General features: G+C 47.1%; 1 pseudogene; it reads left to right on the top strand.

The window, feature by feature from the left end:
- Positions 1 to 13432, top strand: part of LOC133361696 (guanylate-binding protein 1-like) — a 72815-nt pseudogene that overhangs the window by 24514 nt on the left and 34869 nt on the right.

The raw sequence follows: 13432 nt of genomic DNA, 5'->3' as shown, positions 1-13432 counted from the left end.
TCATGAATTTATGTCAAAATCTCAGGTACACGGATTAATCCACAAATCGGATAAACTGCATACGGATAATCGAGAGTTTATTGTACATTTCTTCTTTATCGCACTCTTTCCTGTTATTTCTACTCCTTAGATCACAGCCGGTATTCACTACAACAACACACGTGCGTGTCGGTCATCTGGAGGGTGTGTGCCGTGGTACCTTTGGTCTATTATGTTCTTGAGAAATAAGTTTAGAATCTGGGTCTCAGACACCTATCATGAAACTGTGTTCTCAAATACAATGAATTTATAGTCTCAGCGCAGTCGTCAAGTGATTGTCATAGAGACCCATATACTCACATGGAGGTCCATAGACTCACACAGACCCGTATAGGCTCACATACAGACCCATGGACTTAGAGATTCAAAAACACATAGAAATAAGCAGACACACAGATCCATAGACTAACACATATACCCATGCGTAGAGATACAATATACCTACACTGAGTTGTGATCAAGCTGGATTCTCAACTGAATTTAGTTAATTGGCTCAGGCCAGATATTCAATGACTACACAACACAACAACCGCCATTCGCCACTAAGTGGCATTGACGTCACCACGACGCTTGTGCCAGGCCATATGCACCTTGAGGCAGAGGTCGCAACCGGGTACCCGATACCCGTACCCTACCCGATACCCGGATACCTGTACCCGACCGGGTACGGGTAGCCGTTTGCGACCCTGGTGCGGCCGGGTACGGGTACGGGTAGGCCGTGAATCACTGATGAGTAACCGTTTGTCACTCATTTCGGGTAGGGTACGGTTACGGGTAGGGAACAGGTACCCGTACCTGGCCGGGTACGGGTACAGGTTACCCATTTGCGACCCTGGTGCGGCCGGGTACGGGTAAGGAAACAAAACCCGTTTGCGACCTCTGCCTTGAGGCCATGAGACGTGTCGAACGCCCGCTGGCAGGAGGTCACGGGGCAGACCCAGTTGCCACGGGTCGACTGACTGAGATGACGGATATGACTGGTTGATGCAAAACCTGTGCCCCCTACTGTGCCAACTTGCTGTGCTTTAGACACCCGGCGCTCCACTCGTTGTTGTGAGCGTTGCTCCTCCGCCCTCCGTTGTTGTTGGAGGGCGACTGCCTCCAACTGCCCAGTAGCATCCTTCACGAGCCTCCTCCACAGAGGCCGATCTTGACACCATTGGTACCAGTCATCGGCAAGTCCACTCAGCTCCACGTCCTCCTGTACCACATCACTCCATCTCTTCTCTAGCCCGTGCCACGCCCGTTTAGCCCCCTCGATCCAGCCGAACAAAGGCAGACCTGAAACACGGTAGGACAAACACCTCAGCCGTGGCAGATCACTGTTACAATTCAGTGGGCTCACATGACATTGACTTCTCCAAGACAGAGGTTCTCTGCAAGCCATCTGGCTATCATGAGAGATTCGTTCATGAGGCGATCCACATATACAAACACAGAGACAATTTCAACCGAGAAGATGGATTCTGGCTTAGCAATCATTGGAAGGACGTAATAAACCATTTCGGATCTTAACTGATTGTGTTCACGTTTACGGTGACTTTCAGACCGCGTTCCACTCACTGGCATGGTGCAGTGTGCAGAGTAATGTATGGTGTCGTAATTGTATAGTAAACATATAGCAGTGTGATACACATTAGGGTGGGTAGAATAATACATAGTGTTATATTAAAATGGATAAGGCAGCAACTGCAGCAGCAGCAAGTGCAGCAGCAGCAGCAAGTGCAGCAGCAGCAAGTGCAGCAGCAGCAGCAAGTACAGCAGCAGCAGCAAGTGCAGCAGCAGCAACTGCAGCAGCAGCAACTGCAGCAGCAGAAACTGCAGCAGCAGCAGTAATTTCAGCAGCAGCAGTAACTGCAGCTCCCTTTGATGCTGTTAATCCTGCATAATGCACATGCATATGCAGGACTAATCACATTCCTGCATTTCCCATAAATATGCTAAATTCCTTTTGATATGCAAATTCCTTTGTCAATGCGCCCAGCTTATATATATGCTCCAAGCTCGTGTGCTGTTTCATTCAGACTCTGTCGCCTCGACGGACCTGGTTTTCACCTGAGGACGGCTGCTTGCGTTGTGGCCGAAACGTCGTGAGAATTGTTTTATTATGTTTTATTTTTATTATTTTATTACTTCCCTTCTACGTGACTTTACCGAAAGAACCAAGAAGACGAACAAAAGCTGTTTAGGCATGCGGTGGCTGGGCATGCGATCTACATGACCCAGCCAACGCAGCCTTGCCTGCCGGAGGCGCTCATTGATGGGACTTTGCCCAGATCTTTCAATGATTTGTGAGCTTCTCACACAATCCAGCCTGGTTAAACCCAGGATGGATCATAGGCAGGCCAGCCTAAATGTTTCCAACCGGCGAAGATGCTCCATTAGGGGGGTCCACGTTTCGCAAGCGTAGAGAAGGGAGGAATGATTGTGGCCGAGAAGACCTGAAGCTTCGTGCGGAGCGACAGACCAGGTAGCTTCCACACAGCGTTACGCAACCGATGAAAAGATATTGCCGCTCGACTGATTCGGGGTGAGACCTCTGCTGTTAAACTGGAGCCGGTCATAAGCACACTGCCCAAGGTATGGGAAACTCTCCCACTTTCTCCACTACTGCCCCATCACCGATTGGGAGTTGTGGGGGTGGAGTGTCCGATGGTACAAAATACCCAGGCAGGTGCTTAGTTTTGGTGGGGCTGATGGTAAGGCCCCACTTCTTAGTGGCATGCTCCAGTCTCAGCAGCAGCATCTCCAACTCCTCCTCTGAATGAGCAGCTATTACCAAATCATCGGCATACATAACGTGGTTGACCAATAGGGAGCCATCCCTTGATCACACCCGGGCATCGATCAGCCTCCCATTATATCTGTACCAAATGGAAATTCCCCCGGTACAGCTATTGAAGGCTTCACGAACTATGTAGTCAAAATAGATGTTACATAATGTGGGAGCCAGAGGACATCCCTGTCGCACCCCAAGGTTTTCAGGGAAAGGCTCTGACTCTCGGCCACGTAGTTTTACCCGGGCCCGCTCACCATCATGAAGGTCCTTAATGATTGTGAGCAGAGGGTCAGGGACTCCGAAAGCACGAAGAACAACCCAGAGCCCAGGCCTACTGATGGTATCATAGGCCTTGACCAGGTCAATAAAGCAGAGATGTAGGTCTTGTTGGAATTCCCTACACCCCTGCTGTAGCAGACAGACAGAAAATATGGCATCTGTGTAGGACCGCCCTTTCCTGAAACTGCATTGGGGCTCCGCAAGCCTCTCCTCAGCGTGCCTAGCAAGGCGATGTTGAATAATCCTTGCCAGGACCTTTCCCAGTACACTGAGGAGTGAGATGCTCCTGTAGTTGTTACAGTCTGTGTGGTCCCCCTTCTTAAAGACGGGGACCACCAGGGCATCCTTCCAATCCTGCGGAACCCGTCCAGTGGTCCAGACTGTTGTTATCATGTCATATAGGGCAGTCTGTGCACAAACGCCACCCTCCCTCAGCATTTCGCTTGGGAGATCATCTCTGCCCGGTGCCTTTCCTGGTTTCAGACTCCGGATCGCCTTCAGTACTTCCTCAACAGATGGCACCTCAGCCAGCCACTCACAGGGGGTGACTTCTTCCAAGACTTGAGGCACCGCAGCTTCAGCAGGGTTATCCCCACTTTGGGCCATGATGTTTTCCTGGCTGAGGGATTTCCCCTCCCCCAGGACTTCACAGAAATGATCAGCAAATCTGCAAACCTGTTCCTGGGCGTCGGAGATTGGATCACCGTTTTTTCCCCTAATGATGGTAATAGGTGTGGCGCTGCAGGTTACTTTTTTGATGGAGTTAAATAGTCATTTATGATCGCGGACCACTGAGGCAGACTCCATCTCCTCATCAACCCGCGACCACCACCCATCTTTGCAGCGCCTTACGGCTCTCTGAACCTCCTAGCGAAGGCTGCGGTAAGCCTCCTCATTCTCTGACGTGGGATGCTGTAGCCGATGAGAGTGGGCCTGTCGCTTTTTCTCAACTATCCTGTACACCTCCTCTGTCAGCCAGAGTTTCTGGGTAGGTCTGGACCGCGTACCCAAAGCAGCCATTGCAGCTGCATGAGTCACGTCCTAAACCTCGCCCATTTACCCTCGACATCAGGAGGAGTGGGGGACGATGCCAACCCCAGCTGCAAGTGATGATGAAATTCTCGCTTGCAACTTTCATCAGCTAACTGAGACCAGGCCACTTTAGGTTGGAATGGGGTCCTGGGTGTACACCCACCACCGGAGTTGAAGAATGGCAGGCGCATCTTACAGATGACTAGTCGATGGTCAGAGGGCAGATCAGCTCCACGGTAGGTCCTGGTGTCAAGGACATGGGCTCACACCTGCTGGTTTGTCACTATGTAGTCCAGCAGATGTTCTTGCTTGGACCCGGCATGCATCCATGATGTTGTGTGGATGCGCCGATGCCAGAAGAGCGTGTTGGTAATTACAAGCCCATGGGCTGCACAAAAATTTAGCAGCCTCCTATCGTTATTATTGAGCTGATCTGGCCCATGCCTTCCAATCACTCCAGACCAGGTGCCAGCATCATGACCAACTCGGGAATTGAAGTCACCCAACAAGATGACTCTGTCCCGAGTGGCCACTTTAGCCAGCACCTGTGACAGGAGGTCATAGAAGGCATCTGACTCATCGGCTTTGCCTGCATCCCTCCACGGATGTTCGTTTTCGGTGGGGGCATAAGTAACCACGACCACCACTCCTTACCTCCGGATGATGGGAAGGCGAGTCCAGAGTATCCTGGGGCTTACAGCTTCCTACACCTCACCGCCACGCTCCCACACCCCCTTCATTATTTTGTTCAGAAGAAGAGCCACACCCTGTTGTTCGGCAGTCTCCTGCCCCGATTAGAGGACTGTCCACCCCTCATGGTGGCAGGAGCCAGAACCGGTCCATCGGACCTCCTGAATGCCACAGAGATCCAGGCGGTACCGGTCCAGCTCCCGACAAAGGAGTGGCAGCCTCTCCTCTGCAGTGAGCATTCAAACATTCCACGTGGCCATCCGCAGTGGCTTTTCATTATTTCTGGAGGAGCCCCGAGGGTGAAGATTTAATCTCCTGGCTCTGCCAATTGGGGTTTGGCCAGGAGACGTCATAGACGCCTGTCCCCCCGGGGCCTCCGGCACAAACTTATTGGTTACATATTTATGTTTAATTCGTAGTTTCGTGGTAATTAATTGAAGATGGAGGGGTTACCAGCCCCTCGCACCCGTCCAGAGCCCCCGTTTAGCCACTGTGGTGGTCACAGACGCCATGAGAGGAGAGGCCCATGGGCATTGGCCCTCCCCCCACAGCACTGTCCATGACAGTGTTGCCCATCCGGCACCGCGAGGAGGTAGGGGGTTGTTTTTGTCTCAATGACTACACACACATATACACACACATATCACATGTTGGCCAAATGTATGCTCTGAGGATTAAATATGATTGAATTGTCATGCCATGAACATTAATCTCATATGGCAGAGAGGGTGGGACAATACTTCCCTCTTCTCTGTGGAGCAGAGGTCACTTGCAGGATCTCAGAGGTGATTCTGTAACATCTGCCTTACATTCTCCGTGGAATTTGCAAATGGATTCGTCGAAACGTCACAGTTCTCGAATTGTTAATGTTGTAGAGAGTTAACTCACCAACACACAACTGCTTAGTGCTGAATTAGTATACTACACTATATACTACTATACACTACACTCTATACTACACCATACACTACGATACTCTACACTATGATAACTAGTTAGTGCTGAACTAGTTATACTACACTATAGACTACTATACACTACACTATATACTACTATACGCTACACTATAATAACTAGTTAGTGCTGACCTAGTTATACTACACTATAGACTACTATACACTACACTATATACTACTATACGCTACACTATAATAACTGGTTAGTGCTGAACTCGTAAACGAATTGGCCACGTGTTGTTTACGTGACCACACCTTACTGATTGGCTGTTTCGGGTGGTGGTGATCAGTTTGAAGACATTTATATTTACGTGATCTAACCCTAGAAAAACTCCTATTATGGATTATTCGTCTCGTGCCATTGTAATAAAGGTCGTTGAGACAACTTATGGAATTCAGTATTCTTTATTAAGTTTCTTTCACAGCTTCTCACTATACTTGTTCTTCTGCGCTATGGCTCCTTCACGCTGTTGGTAGACAGTGTGAGAGGGAGAGAGAGACAAGGGAGAGAGAGACTGCCGCGGCCCGCCACGTGGCACGCTCCGGACCTCCGCACCCCCGTGGCTTCCACCTTCGTTCCTTCCAGCTCTCGGCCACCTCCCTGGAACCTTCCAGAGCCCATTCTACAGCCCCAGGGCCACGCCCCTAACTCGCCTCCCCATTGGTTGCGGCTGAAGCTAGCAGAGCCAATCATCCTCTTCCAGGTGTAACCTTCGCATTACATCAGGGCCGCGCCCCTAGCTCGACTCCCCATTGGTTGTGGGCTGAGGCCGGCAGAGTCAATAATTATCATCCAGGTGTAACCAATTAATCATCCAGGTGTAACCTCACATTACACCATGATGCCAATACCACAACCGAAATACAATGTTGGATATCAGACAGCAACAACATCACCAACACCAATAAAGTTTGGTAACCGTGTTGAAAGATACAGTAGGGCGATTACTGTGATGACAATCAAGGCTACAGTATCGAGATTGCTGGTGTTGGGGTAGTAAAGTTGTCAAGCGTTCACATGACTGTGAGGATGCATGCAGTTGTATAGTTCTTTGATTTTTAGGTTGTAATTGATTACTGAGACCATTCAGCATCAGCAATTGCCAACATCAGAAGCCAAGACATCATAAATGTTGGGCAAATGTGTGATGCTCAATTCAGTTACTGAAGATGTTACCGACACCTGAAGATCTGCAGACTCGCTGTTCGACCCACAGAGGCACAGACTCATACAAAGACCCACAGACTCACACAGAGACTAATAATAATTATAAGTTTACGCATAATAAACAAATCGTGCAGAATTGCACAGAGTTCAATAGCCAGAAATAGAGACGTAAAGGCTGACATAGAAGACCCATAGATTAATACGGAGACCCATAGACTCACTTGAGAATCATGCTCAACAGCACACAGTACAACTTTAAAATCTTATATTATATAGCTTAACAAATAATTAATGGTATAACAACGTGTGTATGTGAATATAATGGTGGAGATGAGGTGAATGCAATTGATGAGAGGAAGCAATGGGGGCGAATCTGTGATGCGTGATTTCGGTGAAAGCAAATTTGATTACAGTAAATGATGACGAATTAATTGAATCAATGGGATTAATGAGTGGTAGCCTTATAATGAGAATATAAAGAGGGACCAGTAACGGTACTGGTGGTTATGATTGCGAGATTAAGGGAGGTTGTGGGGTGAGCCAGGGAACAATAAGTGAGTTTTCAGTGAGAAGCAGAAACTTTGTGAGCGAAGGTGACTGCTTAACGTGGAGGGGGAAGTTTATTCCAGTGAAGGGGGAGAGCGAGAAGAGAGCGAGCGAAGGCGCAGATTGAGCACAAGGAGAAGGAGGAACACACAGAGACAGACAACAAAGATTGACGTCGAGAAAGATATAAGAGTAGGGCAAGAACATCAAGGTGATTTATAGATAAGGGTGAGAACATCTGTCTTGGATTTTTATTTCGCCCCCTGCCACCCACCCCCACCTCCCTTTCTAGGTTTCACTGTGGGGCACACGATGCAGTCTCAGACCAAAGGCATCTGGGCCTGGCCAGTTCCTCACCCAGTGGACAAGGAGATTTGCCTTCTGCTGTTGGACATGGAGGGGCTTGGAGACTCCGAAAAGGTGAGGAGGAGGCATAATCTCTCAATGGGCATACAACTAGGGTCGTAACAATACAACAATCCATCGATTCATGTTGATTTGTTAAACTCGCTAACGCACAACAACAACCGCCATTCGCCACTAAGTGGCGGTGAAGTCACCACGGCGCTTGTGCCAGGCTATGTGTACGTTAAGGCCTCGTGAAGTGTCGAACGCTCGCTGACAGCAGGTCACGGGACAGACCCAGCAGGTGCAAATGGGTTGACTGACTGAGTGAGATGACTGGCTGATGCATCACCTCTGCCCCATACTGTGCCAACTTGCTGTGCTTTAGCCATCCGGCGCTCCGCTCATTGTTGTGAGCGTCGCTCCTCCGCCCTCCGTTGTTGTTGGAGGGCGACTGCCTCCAACTGCCCAGTAGCAGCGTCCTTCACGAGCCTCCTCCACAGAGGCCGATCTTGACACCGCTGGTACCAGTCATCGGCAAGTCCAGTCAGCTCAATCTGTTCTGTCGCCCGTACCACGCCCATTTAGCCCCCTCTATCTGGCATAACAAAAGCTGTTTAAGCATGCGGTGGCTGGGCATGCGGGCAACAAATTGCGTGTGATTGGTTCACCGGACACATGTCGTTGGACGTCAATTAATTTGATTTTTTAAAAATACAATAGACTATCGATTGTCCATGCTAATGACGGGCAGAAGGGCTGCGGATAATTCATAATTTCGGATAATCCAAAAATATAATCTTTTTGCGGATCTCTATGCCAAAAACTAACGTGCTCGTTGATAATAACAATTTCTGCTCACGCGCAGAAGAGTACACCCACTAAGTGGATAGCAGAGCCACGCCAATTAAAATAAATCAAACTCCATCCACTGCTGTAAAGATATGCAACTACTGTAATATAGAGGCGATAACGTGTATTTAGCATTAACCAGAGCAACATATTTATTCGGTTTAAGCACGTGACTTATAATACACATTTCCAAGAATAACAATATATAACTGTTTTTAGATTATTAATTTGGGCTCAAGGGAGAATCCATCAGTAATTATTATATTATTGCATGTAAAAATTTCAGGTGCCCAGTTAATCCGCAAATCGGATAAACCACATGCGGATAATCGAGAGTCTACCATATTACTATTTTGTGCTTGATTACACGGATATAGATCACAAAGCACCAGGTTGAATTTTTTTCCCTACTATGCCACTGGGAACAATGCAATGAAATGAGTCGAGACGTATGCAGACGACGTGATGACACTTCACACCCTCGTGATTCACGTTGTCACAAGAAATGAAATGAGTCGAGGTGAATGGAGATAATGATGATGTGATGCTGCATCCTCACGGTGTACAGGCTGACTACTCTATGGGACATCTGCCAAAAACATTAGCAAGCTGCAGCGTGTATAAAATTATTTGGCACGTGTCGTGACGGGTACTGCGAGATCCGACCGCGTCCGTCCAGTCCTGAGCTGCATTGGTTTCTGGTTGCTGAACGAATATATAAAAATTTCGCACTCATTATGCACAAAGTGCTTACCACAAATTAACCACAATACCTTGCTGATCTCGTCGATGGATAGCGGCAATCAAACAAAGACGGTCACCGCATTGTGCGGTGCTTTTGGATGCGCTTCTGGGGCTATGTAACGCTTTTCCTTCCGATATTAGGAAGTTACTAGAGCTATGCACTTTTAAATCATCATCTAGATTGACACACTAAATTATTCAACTGCCTTTTATCATCATGTGGAATTTAATAGCAATCAAATGCTCTAAACGGAGGACCCGGAGAAAAAAAAACATGCGACTGCGGGGAGAGAGAGAGACACCACACACTTCAAATATACAGCAGGCATCGTCGGGGTCGGGATCGACCTCACGACCTCCTATATACTCGGCGAGGCAATTAACATATCCTAGCCTCCGTGGCAGGCAGCAAAGGAAGCCATGAAACTGGCACAAGGAAAAAGTTGAACAATATTCCTGAGTTTAATGTTAGGTGCAGGGCTGCAGCGATATAATTTTCTTGTCACGTGATATGATAACTTACAGTAGATCATCGATTGTCTGCCGGTCCCGGGCCGATTTGTCGAAACCAGCAAAACCACCCCAAAAGGCTATAACCCAGTCCAACGATCGGCATCATGTGCGTGACTAAAAAGAAGTATCGATGCTCGATTCAGTGTCAACTATATTTCCAGTACAGTACATTATACACTGCGTACAACAACTTAAACAATTAAAATACTGCACTATACACATTTTTCATGACGAATAACTTCAGTGCTAAAAACTAAAAATATATAGTGCGATCCGGCGAAAAGTGCGTTGTGTAATTCGGCGTTTGCCAGAGCACCCGGTCTAAAGGCTGCATCAGTCCGGCGATCCTCAAACACAAGTTGTTGAAACAAGAGCATAGTACTACTATGTATATCACCCCATGCCAAGCCTTTGAGATTAAAGTGGTAAATATGGTACAGTAAATACGGTAACTATTTACAGCTTTTAAAGCTAATTTGTATGTTTATTCATAACAATTTCGGATAGTAAACAAATATAAAACGATAAAAAACATACACAACACCTTAAAACATAATATGATTCACAAGAATGGGCAAAATAATCTGTTTGAAATAATGATGATTTAGTGATTGTTCGGCACTTTAGACAATTCCGCGGCCCTGAAGCCGCCAGATAATTAATCGATGATCGACAGTAATTCACAATATGCAGATTGTATTCTACACGTGGGTCCTCCTCACCACCCACGTGTCTTCTATGCAATACAACATTTTTTAAAGATATAAAAGTGAGGAGCAGATGGTTAAGGGCATTGAATTGTACAGTTTTACAAATCCGCTTTCTTCAGTGCATATGTAATTAGTGCAGATATGTGAAGCAATAGGTTTTACCCTGTCTGACAAAACAGGTGCTATGTTAAGATGCATCATGAATCACACAAAGTACTTGTGGAAAAACATGCAAACAAACATCGTCTGATAATTATATATAGTCTTGGAAACTGATTGGCCTCCATCATAGACAGCCTTCTTCATGGCATTGACCCACCACCAGTGTCAGACCAGAGAACGCCAAAAGGCGAACAATACAAATAAAATGTGAAGTAAGCTGGGTATCTGAGTTCACGGTGTTATTAATTTACTATTGTAATTCGTCTTGATTATTATTTTAAGCGTATGTTAAATTGTAATTACATTGCCAAGGGAACATTGTTTTGTCGATAGTCTTAACTAATTTTATGTATGTTGAACTTCTTGTACATGGCATCCGTGTAAAGTTTATTATCAGAGCTCTGAAATGCCAGTTGATGTGACGTGCGCTATACAAACACAGGTGGGAATGTTCTGCCTACCAGTTATTCAATGAAAAGAGACAAAGATCCCCCCGTATAGCCTTAACAATCTGTAGGGGCAAATACAGTTAGCGAGCACCTATGAAGGCTGGCACGGCACACGGGGGAGGGGGGGGGTGTCCAACACCACGACCGGCTGCCTTTGTTTCTCTAGTGGCGATGTTTACTCCACACTGCACCAGGTACTCATTTGATGCTAAGTCAACCTAGGGGGGGGGCAGAACCGGTTCAAATAATCGTCACTCGTGTTGGCTGTGAGCGGCAATCAAACTCGGGTCGCCTGCTTCGTAGCACAGTGCGCTAACCACTACACTACCAATCCCCAAAACACACACACACACATCATATTTTGGATTTGCACTTAATCTGGCCAAATTCCCGCTCTGAGGATTAAATAGTATTTAATTGTCATGCCACAAACGTTAGTCTCATATGGCAGAGTAGCTAGGACAATACTGCCCTCTGTGGAGCAGTGGTGGCGTTTTCGTCATCCGTATCAGGTGGCCAATCTCAGACGTGAAAGGTCGCACTCCTCTGTGTGAGTTCCAAATGTATTCTTCATCTCGTGGCATGAGAGTTTCAGTCGGGATATAATTGTGGAAAAGTAACAACAAATGTAATGCATGGATTTCTCAACGGTTTCCCAACACGCATTTGTCCTCGAAAGTATTATTTTTATTTTTTATAAAAAAATTGAGGTTAATGACATAATTAAAACTATTAACAATGGTAATTGGACAGGGCATGTCCTGGCTCGGTGCAATTAATGCCGACAGTCAATAATAGCGATGGAGTGACAGCCAATGAATGCATCTGAGAGGACGTAAATTTGAGGAGATGGAGCAACGTAATCAGCTCACGTGAATGATGCTCAGTGGATTGTTACTTTTACAAGCGTGTGAGATGTGATAGCAACTTTGGGTCTTCATCCAACAGTGGATTTATCATTGTTAATACTATTGCCTCACAGCGTTTGAATTGGATAAAGTTTATGTCACGTAACACTTGATGTTGTGACATACACGTGCGGTGTGCTGGTTCATCTGCATGGGATTACAAGGATAACCGTTGTCATGTAATCAGATCACCACAGATATATGGAAAAGAATTACATATACAAATGTATTGTTTAATTTTAAAACCAGAAACCCAATGAGCTTCATAAGCTTGACGGATATTAGATTTAAACAGCTCCCATCTCTCACACGCAGGCCAATGAGGAGCACGACATCTGGCTGTTCATCATGGCCGTGCTGCTGAGCAACGTGCTTGTCTACAACACTGAGAAGACTCTGGATAACAAGAGCCTGGAGCAGCTGCGGTATCCTTCACCATGCCCATGCTAACATCTGTGTGAAACTTGGGGTGACATTGGGTGGACGGAGGGGTTGATTTAACGAAAGCCGCTGTCATGCACCGGTACAACCACGCGTCATCTGATATGGCCCATCACATCCACTCCGGTCACAAGCTGCCTATCTCATTGCTGTCCTTCCACCGCCCTGTGCCCAGTCTCGCGTCTGCTCTTTCTCTCTGTTTGCCCCCTTATACTGGAACAAACTCCCTCTCCACAGCTGACTCCCCCTCGCTTTCCTGTTTTTGCTCTGCCCTCAGGTCCTATCTATTGCTTTTTATCTTCGTCTTCCTCCACCCCTACCTGTACTACCTAATGCCCCTAACCCCTTCCCAGCCGTCCCCTCGCTCCCTCGACCCTAGTCAATCCCCCATGTTCCTAGAGCCCTACTTCACCCCGAGCCACTGCCCCTACCTCTTTGTTCCCTGAACGCTGCCTCACCCCCTGCCCTTCTGGGCAGCCCAACTGCCCCGACTCCAAACCACTGCTCCTGCCTCCTCAATGTACTTTCATTTTACAAAGCCCGCAACCCGTTGAACCTATCATTCTCTGCAATCCTTTCATACCATACCATCGACCTTCACGATATTCCCTTCTACCAGCCTCATCCACTATCACACTCCAACCAATTACTCCTTCAACTCCGTGCACTATCATCTCCTTTCCCTGCTGCCACATCTCATTCCTTTTTTGAATGCGATTACTGACGACTGTAACTACCCCAGCCATCCTTCCCTTATTTTGCGATTTTGTAACATAGTCGGCAAGCAGTCAATCACCTTGGCGAAAGGCGCCTCATAAT

The sequence above is a fragment of the Lethenteron reissneri genome, unplaced genomic scaffold, assembly GCF_015708825.2.
Source record: "Lethenteron reissneri isolate LAM-NWPU_2019-01 unplaced genomic scaffold, ASM1570882v1 scaffold_120, whole genome shotgun sequence".
Taxonomy (NCBI): domain Eukaryota; kingdom Metazoa; phylum Chordata; class Hyperoartia; order Petromyzontiformes; family Petromyzontidae; genus Lethenteron; species Lethenteron reissneri.
Note: the sequence above shows the minus strand (reverse complement) of the source record. Positions and strands in the feature narration are given on the sequence as shown.